Here is a 13,732-nt window from a genome sequence, read left to right on the forward strand (position 1 = left end):
GGCCCAAGCACTTGGGCCATCCTAACTGCTCTCCTGGACAACAGCAGAGAGATGGACTGGAAGAGGAGCAACCAGGACTAGAACCTGGTGCCCATATGGGATGCCAGCACCACAGGCAGAGGATTAAAGTGAGCCACAGCGTCAGCCCTGAAGAAGACCTAGAGCAGTCAACCCAACTAAAAGTTTTGGGTCTTCATTCCCAAATTATCCTAATCTCCAGAATGTGTTAATTTTTAGGAGCTTGTGATATTTTGTTCCATGTGTTCTCTGGCTGTGCTAGTCAGACCAGTAAGATATTTATTATCTGTGTGATACTAGATGGAGTCAGACCCTTTGGGAAGAATCCTTCCTGGTGAAGAATCCCTGTTTATGTATCTTTTCCCACTCTTGCAGATCTATGCCAGCGGGAGCTGATCCAAGTGCCTTCCCTGTGACTGTACTATTTCCACTTTTTAAAAACTATCTTCTCCTATACTGGAGCAGCAAGCTCCCTCCCTGCTCACTATCTTAATCCTGACGTGTAAATAATCTCTTAACAAATGTGTTTCTTGCAAATATTTCCCTCAGTCTGTAGCTTGCTTTCTCATTCTCTTGACATTGTCTTTCACAGAGCTTTTCACTGTAAAAACAATGAAGTCAACCTTATCTATTTGGTAATCATATACTCTAGTCTAGCAAGGTCTACTAGGCAATGTAATTTGGCCTAGACATTAAGATGCCTGGATCCTGTATCAGAATTGCTGTTTTTGAGTCCTGGCACTGTTCCCAATTCCTGCTTTCTGCTAACCTATTCCTGGAAAGCATCAGGTGATGGCTCAAGTCACCGGGTCATGATCAACTGATTTGTGACTTGGCTCCTGGTTTGACCTTGCCCTGACCAGCCCCTAGGTATTGAAGGAATTTTCAGATGATCCTGCAGATGGGAAATGTCTGTCTCACTGCCTTTCCAATAAATACAAAAGTAAACAATTATAAAAGTCCATATAGGCTTTCTGTGTGGACAAGACAGCTGCAGTATTGACAAGTTTAAGGCTCTGTGCCTGCATATGGCCAACAGACCCTTAAGGAAGTAAAGAGGACACTGAACACAGTGAACTCTGTCCTGGTTCTTTAGGCCTCTGTGTAGAACAGGGAAGTTGGTGGTGTGAGAAATGCATATCACCCTCTTTCCTCAATATTGTGGATGATCTCATGTCTCTGTTTCCTCTCCCACAGCTTATAGTTCTTATTGATGTATGTTGCAGCTTTGGGGAAAACAAAGCCTCCCTGTAAAACCTCACATACCAGGCTCGATGGAATTTGCTTGAACAAAGAAAGTGTTTGGCTGATCTCAAGAAGGCAGTCCCAGAGTTATCGCTCTGCACCTTTGATCATTTCTCTATCTCTCTGAGACTTATTGCAGTGCTGCTTGAGAAAATTCGCAGCATCTTTCTACTGTTATTTTCTAGGAATTTTTTGAGGATATCCAGGGCTTTATTTTGTAATGCAGAGGTCACACCATGGCCCCAACCCCACTTCCCACCCTGCACTTCTTAAATGTTTATCACTCTAGGAGACCCAGCAATCCCCTTCATGATCTTTTGAAGATCATTGAACTGGAAGATTATACCCATATTTCTCTTAAACAGATCAATAGCATTACTTACAGAATTCATTTTACATAGATAGCAAAAGTTATACTAAATTTTTCACTAAACTAACTTTATATTTCACTGCTAAACATCGTCACAATGCCTTCTGGTTCTCATTTTCTTGGTGCTCACAATGTCCTTATCTTTCTCTGGATCTTCTGCCTGTCTCTTGATCCCTCATGTTACTCTCTGCTCAGATTTACGCTCCACAGAGTCTGCACCAGACTTGAGATTGGTCTTTCTGGATCGCAGACTCATTACCTCTGTATTTTCAGTTACTCCTTTCAGATTCTTCATGGAGACTTCTACACTTTTCCCCTTCACTTTCACTTCTGTTGTGTTATGCATGGGGGACGCATTCTCTCTGCCAGATCTCAAGCACATTCTATTTTTACTGACTTTGCCCCTGGATGTAAGTTTCTTGGCTTCATCATTTGGTTTTTGTAGCTCCTGGTTTTCAGAGACCTCAATTTTCTTTGTTTTAATAATTTCTTCTGGTATTAGAAATGCAGGTCTTCGTCCTTCTTCCACATTCGTTTTATGTTGGCATCATTAAGGACATTCCCTTATGTGGAGCGATCAAGTCTTCTTCATGTTCCTTTTCTTGTAGCTTTCATGTTATCCCTGTTCAGATTTTCCACGGGTTCAACCTTTTTTGCAGAAGCTCTCAAACATTACACCACCGTCACAGGTTCTGGTGACTGGCATCTCTCCTGGGAACAGTTCTCTGCCTCTTGTTGACTGGCTTCTGCTCCACAAGTTCCTGTGGGCTAGCCACGGAGCACAACTTCTTGTTTCCTGTGAGGCTTTCATCTTCTGTGGACTCCCTCATGTGGGCCAGGGAAGGGTTACTTCTGCCTTGCAATTTTCCAGGTTCTCTGCCACCCACTACGTCTTCTATGGGTTTTGTCTTAGGAGCCCTAAGAACGCTTTTGAACATTTCAAGAGGTTTTTCTCCATCAGGTGTTTGCTTTGCTATATCCTTAAGGGTATCAACATCAATTCCCAGCTCTCCAGCATGACCTGGTGTTTGTGATAGTTCCTTGAAGCTACCTTGCTCTTGTAGGGGTTGGGCCTTCTCCTTAGATGCTCTTGGCTGCCTCCTGCTACCGGTTACACTCGCTGCTGAGTCCAGTTTCTGCTCTGCAGATTCCTTAAAGACTCTGACACCTTCATCTGGTACTTCAGGTGCCTGTGTGGTTTCCCCTGATGTTTGTGTGCACTTCCTGCGTGTCCGTACTGAGACCTCTTTCACATTTATTTCCTTACCTTGAGCTGTCTCAGGAAAATTTTTTTACATCTACCTCTATCATACATTTTCAGTTAAATTTTGTAATGGGTGCAATTTTATTTAGTTTTTTTTTTTTAAATTGTTTAACATAGATATCCATTTATTCCAGGGCATGGGTAAATGACTTTCTTCACTGTCTTACCTTGCTTCCCTTTCAAACATAAGTTGACTTTGTTTATGAGGACTTACATTGGAGCTCTCTAGTCTTCTCCACAAATCTATTTATCTATTCTCCGGCCAGTAGTATTCTATCTTCATTACTGTAGAGTTCATGTAAATCAGAATTTGGGAGTGCCACTCCAATGACATTCTTTTCTCCTTCAAATTAAGGTTCATCTATGTTGTTGCTAATGACAGATTCTGATTCTGTTTCAAAGCTCTACACTATGGCAGGATATAATAGACATTCGCTTGATTAATTCTTCCATTAGGTTGTTTCCTCATTTTGGTAATTATAAATAATTTTGAAATAAACATAGGAGTACAGATACCTCTTTGACAGATTCATTTCAAATCCTGTGGATAAATACTCAGAAAGGGCCTATGTGATAATTTTATTTTTAGTGTTTTGACAAGTACATATTCTATTTTCTTCATTGCTGAGGTGGATAAGCAGGGTGTTTTTCCCTTATAGTTAAACTTTTTTAAAATGTAACATTTTATTTATTATTTTTGAGAAAATGTAATTTAAACTTATATTATAGTCAGATGCTTCAAGCCTCACTAAATAAAAATTTCAACAAATAGAAAGTTTTTTTTTTTATTATTTGACAGATAGAGTTATAGACAGTGAGAGAAAGACAGAGAAAAAGGTCTTGCTTCTGTTCGTTCACTACTCTAATGGCCGCTACAGCTGGCGCTATGCTGATCCGAAGCCAGGAGCCAGGTACTTCCTCCTGGTCTCTAATGGGGGTGCAGGGACCCAAGCACTTGGGCCATCCTCCACTGCCCCCTGGGGCCACAGCAGAGAGCTGGACTGGAAGAGCAGCAACCGGGACTAGTACCTCACGCCCCAACCGGAACTAGAACCCAGGGTGCCGGTGCCACAAGCAGAGGATTAGCCAAGTGAGCCATGGCACCGGCCAAGAAATAGAAAGTTTAAAAAAGATTGTAGTTCAGCAGAAAAATATGTGAGTCTATAAACAATAATCATTTGGAAACAATGTTTAATTTCACTCAATAAAGTAATTTTTTTCTTTCTGTGAACCACTTTATTACTAACCACAAATTTATTTTCCAGGGTTGTTACTGAGATTGTGTGGAATAATTATGCTAAGTTGGGAAGATCATACATCCTGAAAATATTAAGGCTTCTTATCCAGGAACGTGGACTATCTCTTCATGTATTGAGATTTTCTTTGATTTGCTTTTCAAGAGTTATATTTATCTTGACCAGTGCTGTGGTGCTCAGCTCTTGCCCATTGGCTCAGCTCTGGCCCATTGCAGTCATTTGGAGAGTGAACCAGCAGGTGGAAGACCTATCTTTCTGTCTCTCCCTCTCTGTCCAAAGCTCTACCTCTCAAATAAATAAATGTAATCTTTTTACAAAGAGTTGTATTTGTCCTCATATACATGTTGTGCATATGTAGTTACGTGTCTACCCAAATATTCTATTTTGGGCATCCTTAGGTTTTTAGTTTTATATCCTTTCTCTTTCTTGCTAAAGAAGAAAGTGATTGATTATTTTATGTTAACTTTGTATCCTACAACCTTGTTATACTTGGTAGTTAGTTCCAGAAAGGAGATTTGGTGAATTGTTTTGAATTTTCTGCATGGAAAACCCTGACATCTATAAAGAGAGGCAGTTTTAATTCTCTCTCTGAAAATAGTATTTATATTATTTTATTTTAATTATCTTATTGCATTAACTAGAACTTTGATGGTGAGAAGAAGTGGGAGGAAGGGACATTATTGATTGGTTCTTTTTTTTTTTTTAATTTTTTTTTTTTTTGACAGACAAAGTGGATAGTGTGAGAGACAGACAGAGAGAAAGGTCTTACTTTGCCGTTGGTTCACCCTCCAATGGCTGCCATAGCCAGCGCACTGCGGGCCGGTGCACCATGCTGATCCGATGGCAGGAACCAGGTGCTTCTCCTGGTCTCCCATGGGGTGCAGGCCCAAGCACTTGGGCCATCCTCCACTGCACTTCCTTTGCTACAGCAGAGAGCTGGCCTGGAAGAGGGGCAACTGGGACAGAATCAGGTGCCCCTACCGGGACTTGAACCCGGTGAGCCTGTTCCACAAGCTGTAGGATTAGCCTACTGAGCCGCTGCGCCGGCCGATGGGTTCTGTTCTAATTGAAAATAGGATGTTATTTGTATATTTGTAGATATACTTCATCATGTTGAAGAAGTAACCTTTTTGTAGTTTACTAAGAATTTGTGTCATGAGTGGGTGTTAGATTTCATTAAATGTATTTTTCTGCATCTATTGATATACTCTTGAGAACTTTTAACATGTTGATGGATTTATTACATTACTTGATTTTCAAAGGTTGAATCTGTATCACCTAGCTAAACTAAATACTACTTTTTGCAGTCTATAATTATTTTAAATATTACATTGAAGTTCTTGATATTTTGTTGATGCTTTTTTATATTTACGTCATGTAGTATATTAATGTATAATCTTCTTTTTTATAATTTTTAATACTTTCATGGTATGTTTTTGTGTTAAGGTAAAGCTGACCTTCCAGAACGAGTTAGGAAGTATTCCTGTTTCTATCTTTTGAAGTCTAAGTCTATAAGCAAACGAGTGAATTAAAGATGAAAGCTGAACTACAGAGCACTTCTGTCTATCAATCTTCCATAAGGAACTCCAGGTTGAGAAACAATTGTCTACACATCATAATGATATTCTTGAGTGCCTTAAATTTAAATACCAGCAACTGCAAGGCATCACACAAGTCATGCCTGTTTTGCCTTAATGAGAATGAAGCATTTCCTATGCTCTGGCTGACAGGAAAGAGGAAGGGTAGACCTCAAGAATATCCTCTGTGAAAAGACTGGCACTTGGCATGGCCTCATGCAAAAGAGAACAGAGGAGGTCTCCATAATATTCTTTATTGGGTGATGTAATGACTTCAGACTTTGAGGTAATTGGGACTGCTAGGGGGAGCAATCTTTGGTAGCTCGGTAGCAGCTTCCAGCTCTGAAGCCTCTTGCCAAGAATCTGTTCACTGCTGAAAGCTATCACTGGGGATTTTTTAACAGTCCCTTAGTATGGAAAAGAGTTTGGCAGCAAATATTATAATGAAAGTATTGCATCAGCCTCAGAAACCAAGAGACAATGCTGGAAGATGACATTGACCATAGCTGGTCATCTACCTTAGGAAATACACTTTTCTCTTACCTTCTACATGAGCCAGAGGCAGGGACTGTGTTCTAAGCAATCCAGAAGTAGGATTAACTCCAGAATTCATCATTGTCATCACTTCAGTACAGTTTACGGATCCAAGAAATTGTACACTAAAGAAATGCTTGGCATAGCCATGTAACTTCTGCTTGTCCCCTAAAAACCTGTTGATTTTGAGAGTCAGGCAGATACAAGGAAGGAAAGAGAGAAAGAGGCAGACAGAGTGAGAGAGAGAGAAGTCCCACCTGCTGATTATCTCACCAAATGCCTGAAACAACTTGAAGCTAGGCCTCTGCTGAAGCCAGGAGCCAGAAACTCAATTTCAGGTACCCACATGGGAGGCAGAAATGCAATAACTTGAATCATCACTGCACTAACAGGAAACTGGATCAGAGGTGAAGAACCTGGACTCCTAGGCACTCATATGGGATGAGAGAATACCATACAGCCATTGTGCCAAATATCTGCTCCTTTAACCAGCAGTCTCTTTTTATTTTTAATTTTGACATGTAGAGTTCTAGACAGTGAGAGAGGGAGACAGAGAGAAAGGTCTTGCTTCCGTTTGTTCACTCCCCAAATGGCTGCTACAGGTTGTACTGTGCAGAACCGAAGCCAGGAGCCAAGTGCTTCCACCTGGGCTCCCATGCGGGTGCAGGGGCCCAAGTACCTAGGCCATCCTCCACTGTTCTCCCCGGGCCACAGCAGAGAGCTGGACAGGAGGAGGAGCAACCAGGGCTAGAACCCAGCACCCATATGGGATGCCGGCACCACTGGTGGAATATTAACCAAGTGAGCCACGGTGCCAGTCCCTAACCAGCAGTCTTAACCACTAGGCCACATACCTTCCCTCATATTGGTTTGAAAATTATAAAATTGTGTTAAATCCATGAAGTAGATTCACTGTGCTTTGGTTATCAGTTCCAGGTCAGACTCAACTGAAAACGAAAGAACATCACTGTCAAGCACCAGAAGTAGTGTGCATTCGATTTACCTTGAATCTTGGCAGTTTCTACCAGCAGCCCAAATCCACTAACACAAGCATTCACAAAATTAACCAAGCCAAGAAACTTATTACTCATAGATAGCCAACAAGGGACATTAGAAGCTTAGGATTCATGGGGAGCTGATGGTCCAAGGTCCAGAAAAATCTACCTAGGGCAGAGGAGGGGCACCTAAATGCAATTTGCAGAGACATTTCAGTGTCCCATTGAACATTTCCTAGTACTGTTGACTGTTAGCACTAAATCACATCAGTGAACGGGATTTTTAGAGGAGTAGTGCAATGTTTACAGACTTGACCTCGCTTATATCTGCTCTTATAAATAAGGGCCTTCAGTGTAGTTTAGAACAAATACTTTATTTACTTCACTTATAATTATAACTAGATAGATCATTTTTCAGAAACGATAATTGTAGCATAATATACAGTACCTCTTCCAATTTGGTTTCATTGATTTTACTCATTAATTCACAGAATTAACCTTTGTTTAATGCATAGCATATATTATTTGTAATTATTACTATGAAAACAATGGTGGAGAACAAGATAGGCATGACCAGCATGGACCAGGTTCAAGTCAACAGCCAGGATCTTGTTCCAGGTCTCCCATGTGGGTGCAGGGGTCCTAGCCTCCACTGCATTCCCAAGCACATTAGCAGAGGGCTGGATCAGAAGTCAATCAACCCAAACTCAAACCATTGCCAAAATGGGATGCTAACACTTCAGGCAGTGGCTTAACCCACTATGCCACCACGCTGGTACCTCAGTCTTGTGATTTTATCACGATTCCTTGAACTTGGTACCTGATATCCCTCAGGGGTTCTTTTAAAAGTTGGTGTATATCTACATCTTGTTGTAGTTCCACTTCTCCTGCCCCTCTACTTGTTTTCTTTGGCTAACCTCATATAACATAACCTAAACTATCATTTATAAGCAATGGTTCTCAAATCTAATTCTGGGGAACAGGCACTCTGGCACAGCAGATGCCCATGTCCCACATTGGAGTTCTGCTTCAAGCCCTGCCTACCCTGCTTCTGATCCAGCTCGCTGCTAAGATACCTGGGAAGCAGAAGATGATGACCCAAGAATGATGGTTCCTGCCACCTGTGTGGATGATACAGATGGACTTCCTGGCTCATGGCTTTGACTTTGCCCAGCCTTGGCTATTGTAGGCAATTAAGGAGAAAACTAGTAGATGAAAAATCTCTAACACACACACGTGCTTTTCAAATAAATAAAAACCTTTTTAAAAAAAAAATGCAATTCTTCATTGCTAACTTGAACTTCATACTTCTAAAAAAATCCCGAACATTTTCACTTGTACACATCTACACCATGACTGCCTGAATTTCAACCTGTCTTCATCGCTTTACTAGTGATTCTAAGACCTTCTCTTGTCTTAAATGCCACTAATTAACCATCTAAAAAAAAACCTTTCCTTGTCATCACTTTCTAGCACTCCCTGGTTTTAAATTTAGGCTAATGTAAGGAAAACACATTGAAAAGGAAAATCCATGAAATAAAGCAGTCAGCACTACAGATCTCAGTACTGAACCAACTAATGTGCAACCTGAGCAAATAGATTATTAGTAGGCCAGGGCAACTTGGGCTTGCTGACAAGGTCACAGCAGAAGGACTGTCTCAGCAAGGCGTGAGAAGGACAGCTGCATTCACTTGGTGGTTTTAGGTTTGTTGAGAACTACAATCTGCGTAAGAAAGCCAGAGCTTCCTGGTGGCCCTGCTAATGATGGCTGTATTCCTAAGTTTAGGGAAGAACACTTAGTCTCATTAACCTCCAAAATGTCTATTGCTTTGTATAATTTTATTCAAGCAGAATGTTAGTGTAGGAGCAAGGGTTAATGCTTTATGCAAGCTTGAGTTGTTTGTGGAAAAGAATTAAATGGCAACAGGCTCCCTGGTATATACTTCTCACTAGAATAAAGACACATGTTAACAAAAGTTTAATTCTTTTTTTTGCCAGAGTGTTTTGGCTTTCCATGCCTGTAACACTCTCATGGGCTTTTCAGCCAGATCCGTGTGCCTTAAGGGCTGATTCTGAGGCCAGAGTGCTCTTTAGGACATCTGCCATTCTATGGGTTTGCTGTGAAAAAAACCCTACATGAAAGATCTCTGTGAGTGAGATCCCAGTGAAAAAACAAGTCATCAAAGAAGGAGGTACCTTTCTCTGAAGGGAGGAGAGAACTTCCACTCTGACTACGACCTTGTCTAAATATGATCAGAGTTGGTGAACTCAAAAGGCTTCCATATCCTTGGCGACTCATGACAAGAGTCTAGCGTGATTAATGAGGTCATAAACAAGAGTGTCAATTTGTTAAGTCAACAACAGGAGTCACTGTCCACTTACTCCTCATGTAGGATCTCTGTCCTTAATGTGCTGTACATTGTGATTTAATGCTATAACTAGTACTCAAACAGTATTTTTCACTTTGTGTTTCTATGTGGGTGCAAACTGTTGAAATCTTTACTTAATATATGCTAAAATGATCTTCTGTATATAAAGAGAACTGAAAATGAATCTTCATGTGAATGGAAAGGCGGAGGGAGAGGGAAAGGGGAGGGTTGCGGGTAGGAGGGTAGTTATTGGGGGGAAGTTATTGTAATCCATAAGCTGTACTTTGGAAATTTATATTCATTAAATAAAAGTTTAAAAAAAATTTAAAAAAAAACTCAAAAAAAAGTTTAATTCTATATATGCTACAAATACTACAATGGATAGGATGTCAAAACTGTGGAATAGATCTAGTGAACATTTAAATAAGTACAATAAAGAAATTAGAGCTGTAGAAAGTACTTCAAAGATGGGATACATTTAAAAAGGGCCTGCTTTGAACGTGGGGCTTCAAGTAACGATTACATTAGAAATTTACTGTTCTAGCTGGTGTAGCCAATTTCTGCATAGTTCAGCAGCACTCCAGGACTTGGCTTGTGTGGGCAGCCCGTTATCTCGCACCCATCTGTGATTGTAACCCGTGTTCTAAATACGCCCTTTAAAATCAAAGAAATTGTAATTTTTAAAAAATGGACAACAGACTTTTCATTGTAAGAAGAAAGAATCATTATGTGACATGGTATAAAAATAAGATCTGTGCTCGAAAGCCAGAGCCATGCCATCAGCCTTGCTGTGAGTTTGTCTCTCATTGCTTCGAGTGCCGACACCTTCAAACCCTGGGTCCCCTGGACTGGCTGGAGCTGGTCTCCAGCAGATTACCTTCTATGAAATTAATTTTTCTCTCATGTGAATTGTCATTTGAAATATCTCCCTCATGTGATGAAACAGAAGACAGTATGCACATCAAGTGAAAAAGAGCCTAGTATATGAAGAATATTCAGGAAATATTTGGGGCAGTAAAATTACTTCAATAAAAATGAAACCATTGGTAAGCGTCTCATTCTGGTAACATGAGTCAATAAAATAAATGGTAAATTTTTTGTTTCCTTTTTAAATTTTATTTAATAAATATAAATTTCAAATTACAACTTTTGGAGTATAGCAGCTTTTCCCCCATAACCACCCTCCCACCTGCGACCTTCCCATCTCCCACTTCCTCTCCTATCCCATTCTTCATCAGTATTCATTTCAAATTCTCTTTATATACAGAAGATCAATTTCGTATATACAAAGTACAGATTTCAACAGTTTGCACCCACACAGAAACACAAAGTAGAAATTACTGTTTGAGTACTAGTTATGCTGCTAATTCACATAGTACAACACATTAAGGACAGAGATCATACATGAGGAGTAAGTGCACAGTGACTCCTGTTGTCACAGGATTTAACAACTGACACTCGTATTTATGACGTCAATAATATCTCTAGGCTCTAGTCATGAGCTGCCCAGGCTATGGAACCCTCTTGAGTTCGCCCAACTCTGATCTTACATAGACAAGGCCATAATCATAGTGGAAGTTCTCTCCTACAAGCAGAGAAATGTACCTCCTTCTTTGATGGCTCGTTCTTTCTGCTGGCATCTTAACTCGCAGAGAACGTTCATATGTTTTGTTGTTGTTGTTGTTTTGTTCTGTTTTGTTTTGGTTTTGCCAGCGTGTCTTTGCTTTCCATGCCTGAAATACTCTCATGGGCTGTTTAGCCAGATCCAAATGCCTTAGGCGCTGATTCTGAGGCCAGCATGCTGTTCAGGACATCTGCCATTCTATGGATCTACTGTATACCCTGCTTCACATGTTGGATTGTTCTCTCCTTTCTAATTCTATCAATTGGTATTAGCAGACACTACTCTTGTTTATATGATCCCTTTGACACTTAATCTTATTTTTATGATCAATTATGAACTGAAACTGATCACTTTGACTAGTGAGATGGCATTGGTCCATGCCTCCTCGATGGTATTGAATTGGAATCCCCTGGCATGTTTCTAACTCTATCATTAGGGGGAATTGTGTGAGCATGTGCTGAACTGTACATCCCCTCCCTCTCTTACTCCCACTCTTATATTTAACAGGGATCACTTTTCAGTTAAATTTAAACAGCTCAGAATAACTGTGTATTAATTAAAGAGTTTTACCAATGGTATTAAGTAGAACAAAAAATTACTAAAAGGAATAAAGTAAAAAGGTGTATCTCGACAGTCAGGATAAGGGCTGATCAAGACATTATTTCTCATAGTGTTTTTCACTTCAACAGGTTTCCTTTTAAGTGCACATTTAGTTGTCACTGATCAGGGAGAACATATGCTTTTTGCACCTTTGGGACTGGCTTAATTCACTCATCATGATGCTTTCCAGATTCCTCTATTTTGTTGCAAAGACTGGATTTCATTTTTGACTGCTGTATAGTATTCTATAGAGTACATATCCCATACTTTCTTTATCCAGTCTACTGTTGATGGGCATTTGGGTTTGTTCCAGGTCTTAGCTATTGTTTACTGAGCTGCAATAAACATTAAGGTGCAGACCGCTTTTTTGTTTGCCAATTTAATTTCATTGGGTCAATTCCAAGGAGAGGATGGCGGGGTTGTATGGTAGGGTTATATTCAGGTTTCTGAGGAATCTCCAGACTGACTTCCATAGTGGCTTAACCAGTTTGCATTCCCACCAACAGTGGGTTAGTAACCCTTATATCCCCACATCCTCGCCAGCATCTGTTGTTGGTAGATTTCTGTATGTGAGCCATTCTCACCTGGGTGAGGTGAATCGTATTGTGGTTTTGATTTGCATTTCCTTGATTGCTAGTGATCCTGAACACTTTTGTCATGTTTCTGTTGGCCATTTGGATTTCCTCTTTTGAAAAATGTCTATTGAGGTCCTTGGCCCATCTCTTAAGTGGGTTGTTTGTTTTGCTGTTGTGGAGTTTCTTGATCTCTTTGTAGATCCTGGTTATTAATCCTTTATCTGTAGCATAGTTTGCAAATATTTTTTCCCATTCTGTCGGTTGTCTCTTCACTCTCTTGACTGTTTCTTTTGCAGTACAGAAACTTCTCAATTTCATGTAATCCCAATTGTAATCTCAATTTGGCGGCCGGCGCCGCGGCTCACTAGGCTAATCCTCCGCCTAGCGGCGCTGGCACACCAGGTTCTAGTCCCGGTCGGGGCGCCGGATTCTGTCCCGGTTGCCCCTCTTCCAGGCCAGCTCTCTGCTGTGGCCAGGGAGTGCAGTGGAGGATGGCCCAGGTGCTTGGGCCCTGCACCCCATGGGAGACCAGGAAAAGCACCTGGCTCCTGGCTCCTGCCATCGGATCAGCGCGGTGCGCTGGCGGCAGCGCGCCAGCCGCGGCGGTCATTGGAGGGTGAACCAAGGGCAAAGGAAGACCTTTCTCTCTGTCTCTCTCTCTCACTGTCCACGCTGCCTGTCAAAAAATAAAAAAATAAAAAAAAAATCCCAATTTGGCTATGACTGCCTGTGCCTCTGGGGTCTTTTCCAAGAAGTCTTTGCCTGGGCCTATATATTGCAGAGTTTCTCTGATGTTCTCTAATTATTTGACGGTGTCAGGTCATAGATTTAGATCTTTAATCTTGTTGAGTGGTTTTTGTGTAAAGTATAAGGTTTGGGTCTTGCTTCATGCTTCTGCAGATGGAAGTCCAGTTTTCCCAGGGCCGTTTATTGAATAGACTGTCCTTGCCTCAGGTATTGGTTTTAGATCAAAATAAGTTGGCTGTAGAAGTTTGGATTGCTTTCTGGTGTTTCTATTCTGCACTGTTGGTCTATCCATCTGTTTCTGAACCAGTGCATGCAGTTTTGATTTTAACCACCTGTACTATGCTCAGAAATCTGGTATTGTGATGCTTCCAGCATTGCTTTTGATATATAAGATTGCTTTAGCTATTCGAGGTCTCCTGTGCCTCCATATGAATTTCAGTATCATTTTTTTCCTGATCTGAGAAGAATGTCTTTGGCATTTTGATTGGTATCACATTGAATCTATAATTGCATTTGGGAGAATGGACCAAAATATTAAATTTTTATAATCTGAGAGGT

Source organism: Oryctolagus cuniculus, chromosome 1 (genome assembly GCF_051225735.1).
Source record: "Oryctolagus cuniculus isolate XC-2025 breed Fujian yellow rabbit chromosome 1, ASM5122573v1, whole genome shotgun sequence".
Classification (NCBI taxonomy): domain Eukaryota; kingdom Metazoa; phylum Chordata; class Mammalia; order Lagomorpha; family Leporidae; genus Oryctolagus; species Oryctolagus cuniculus.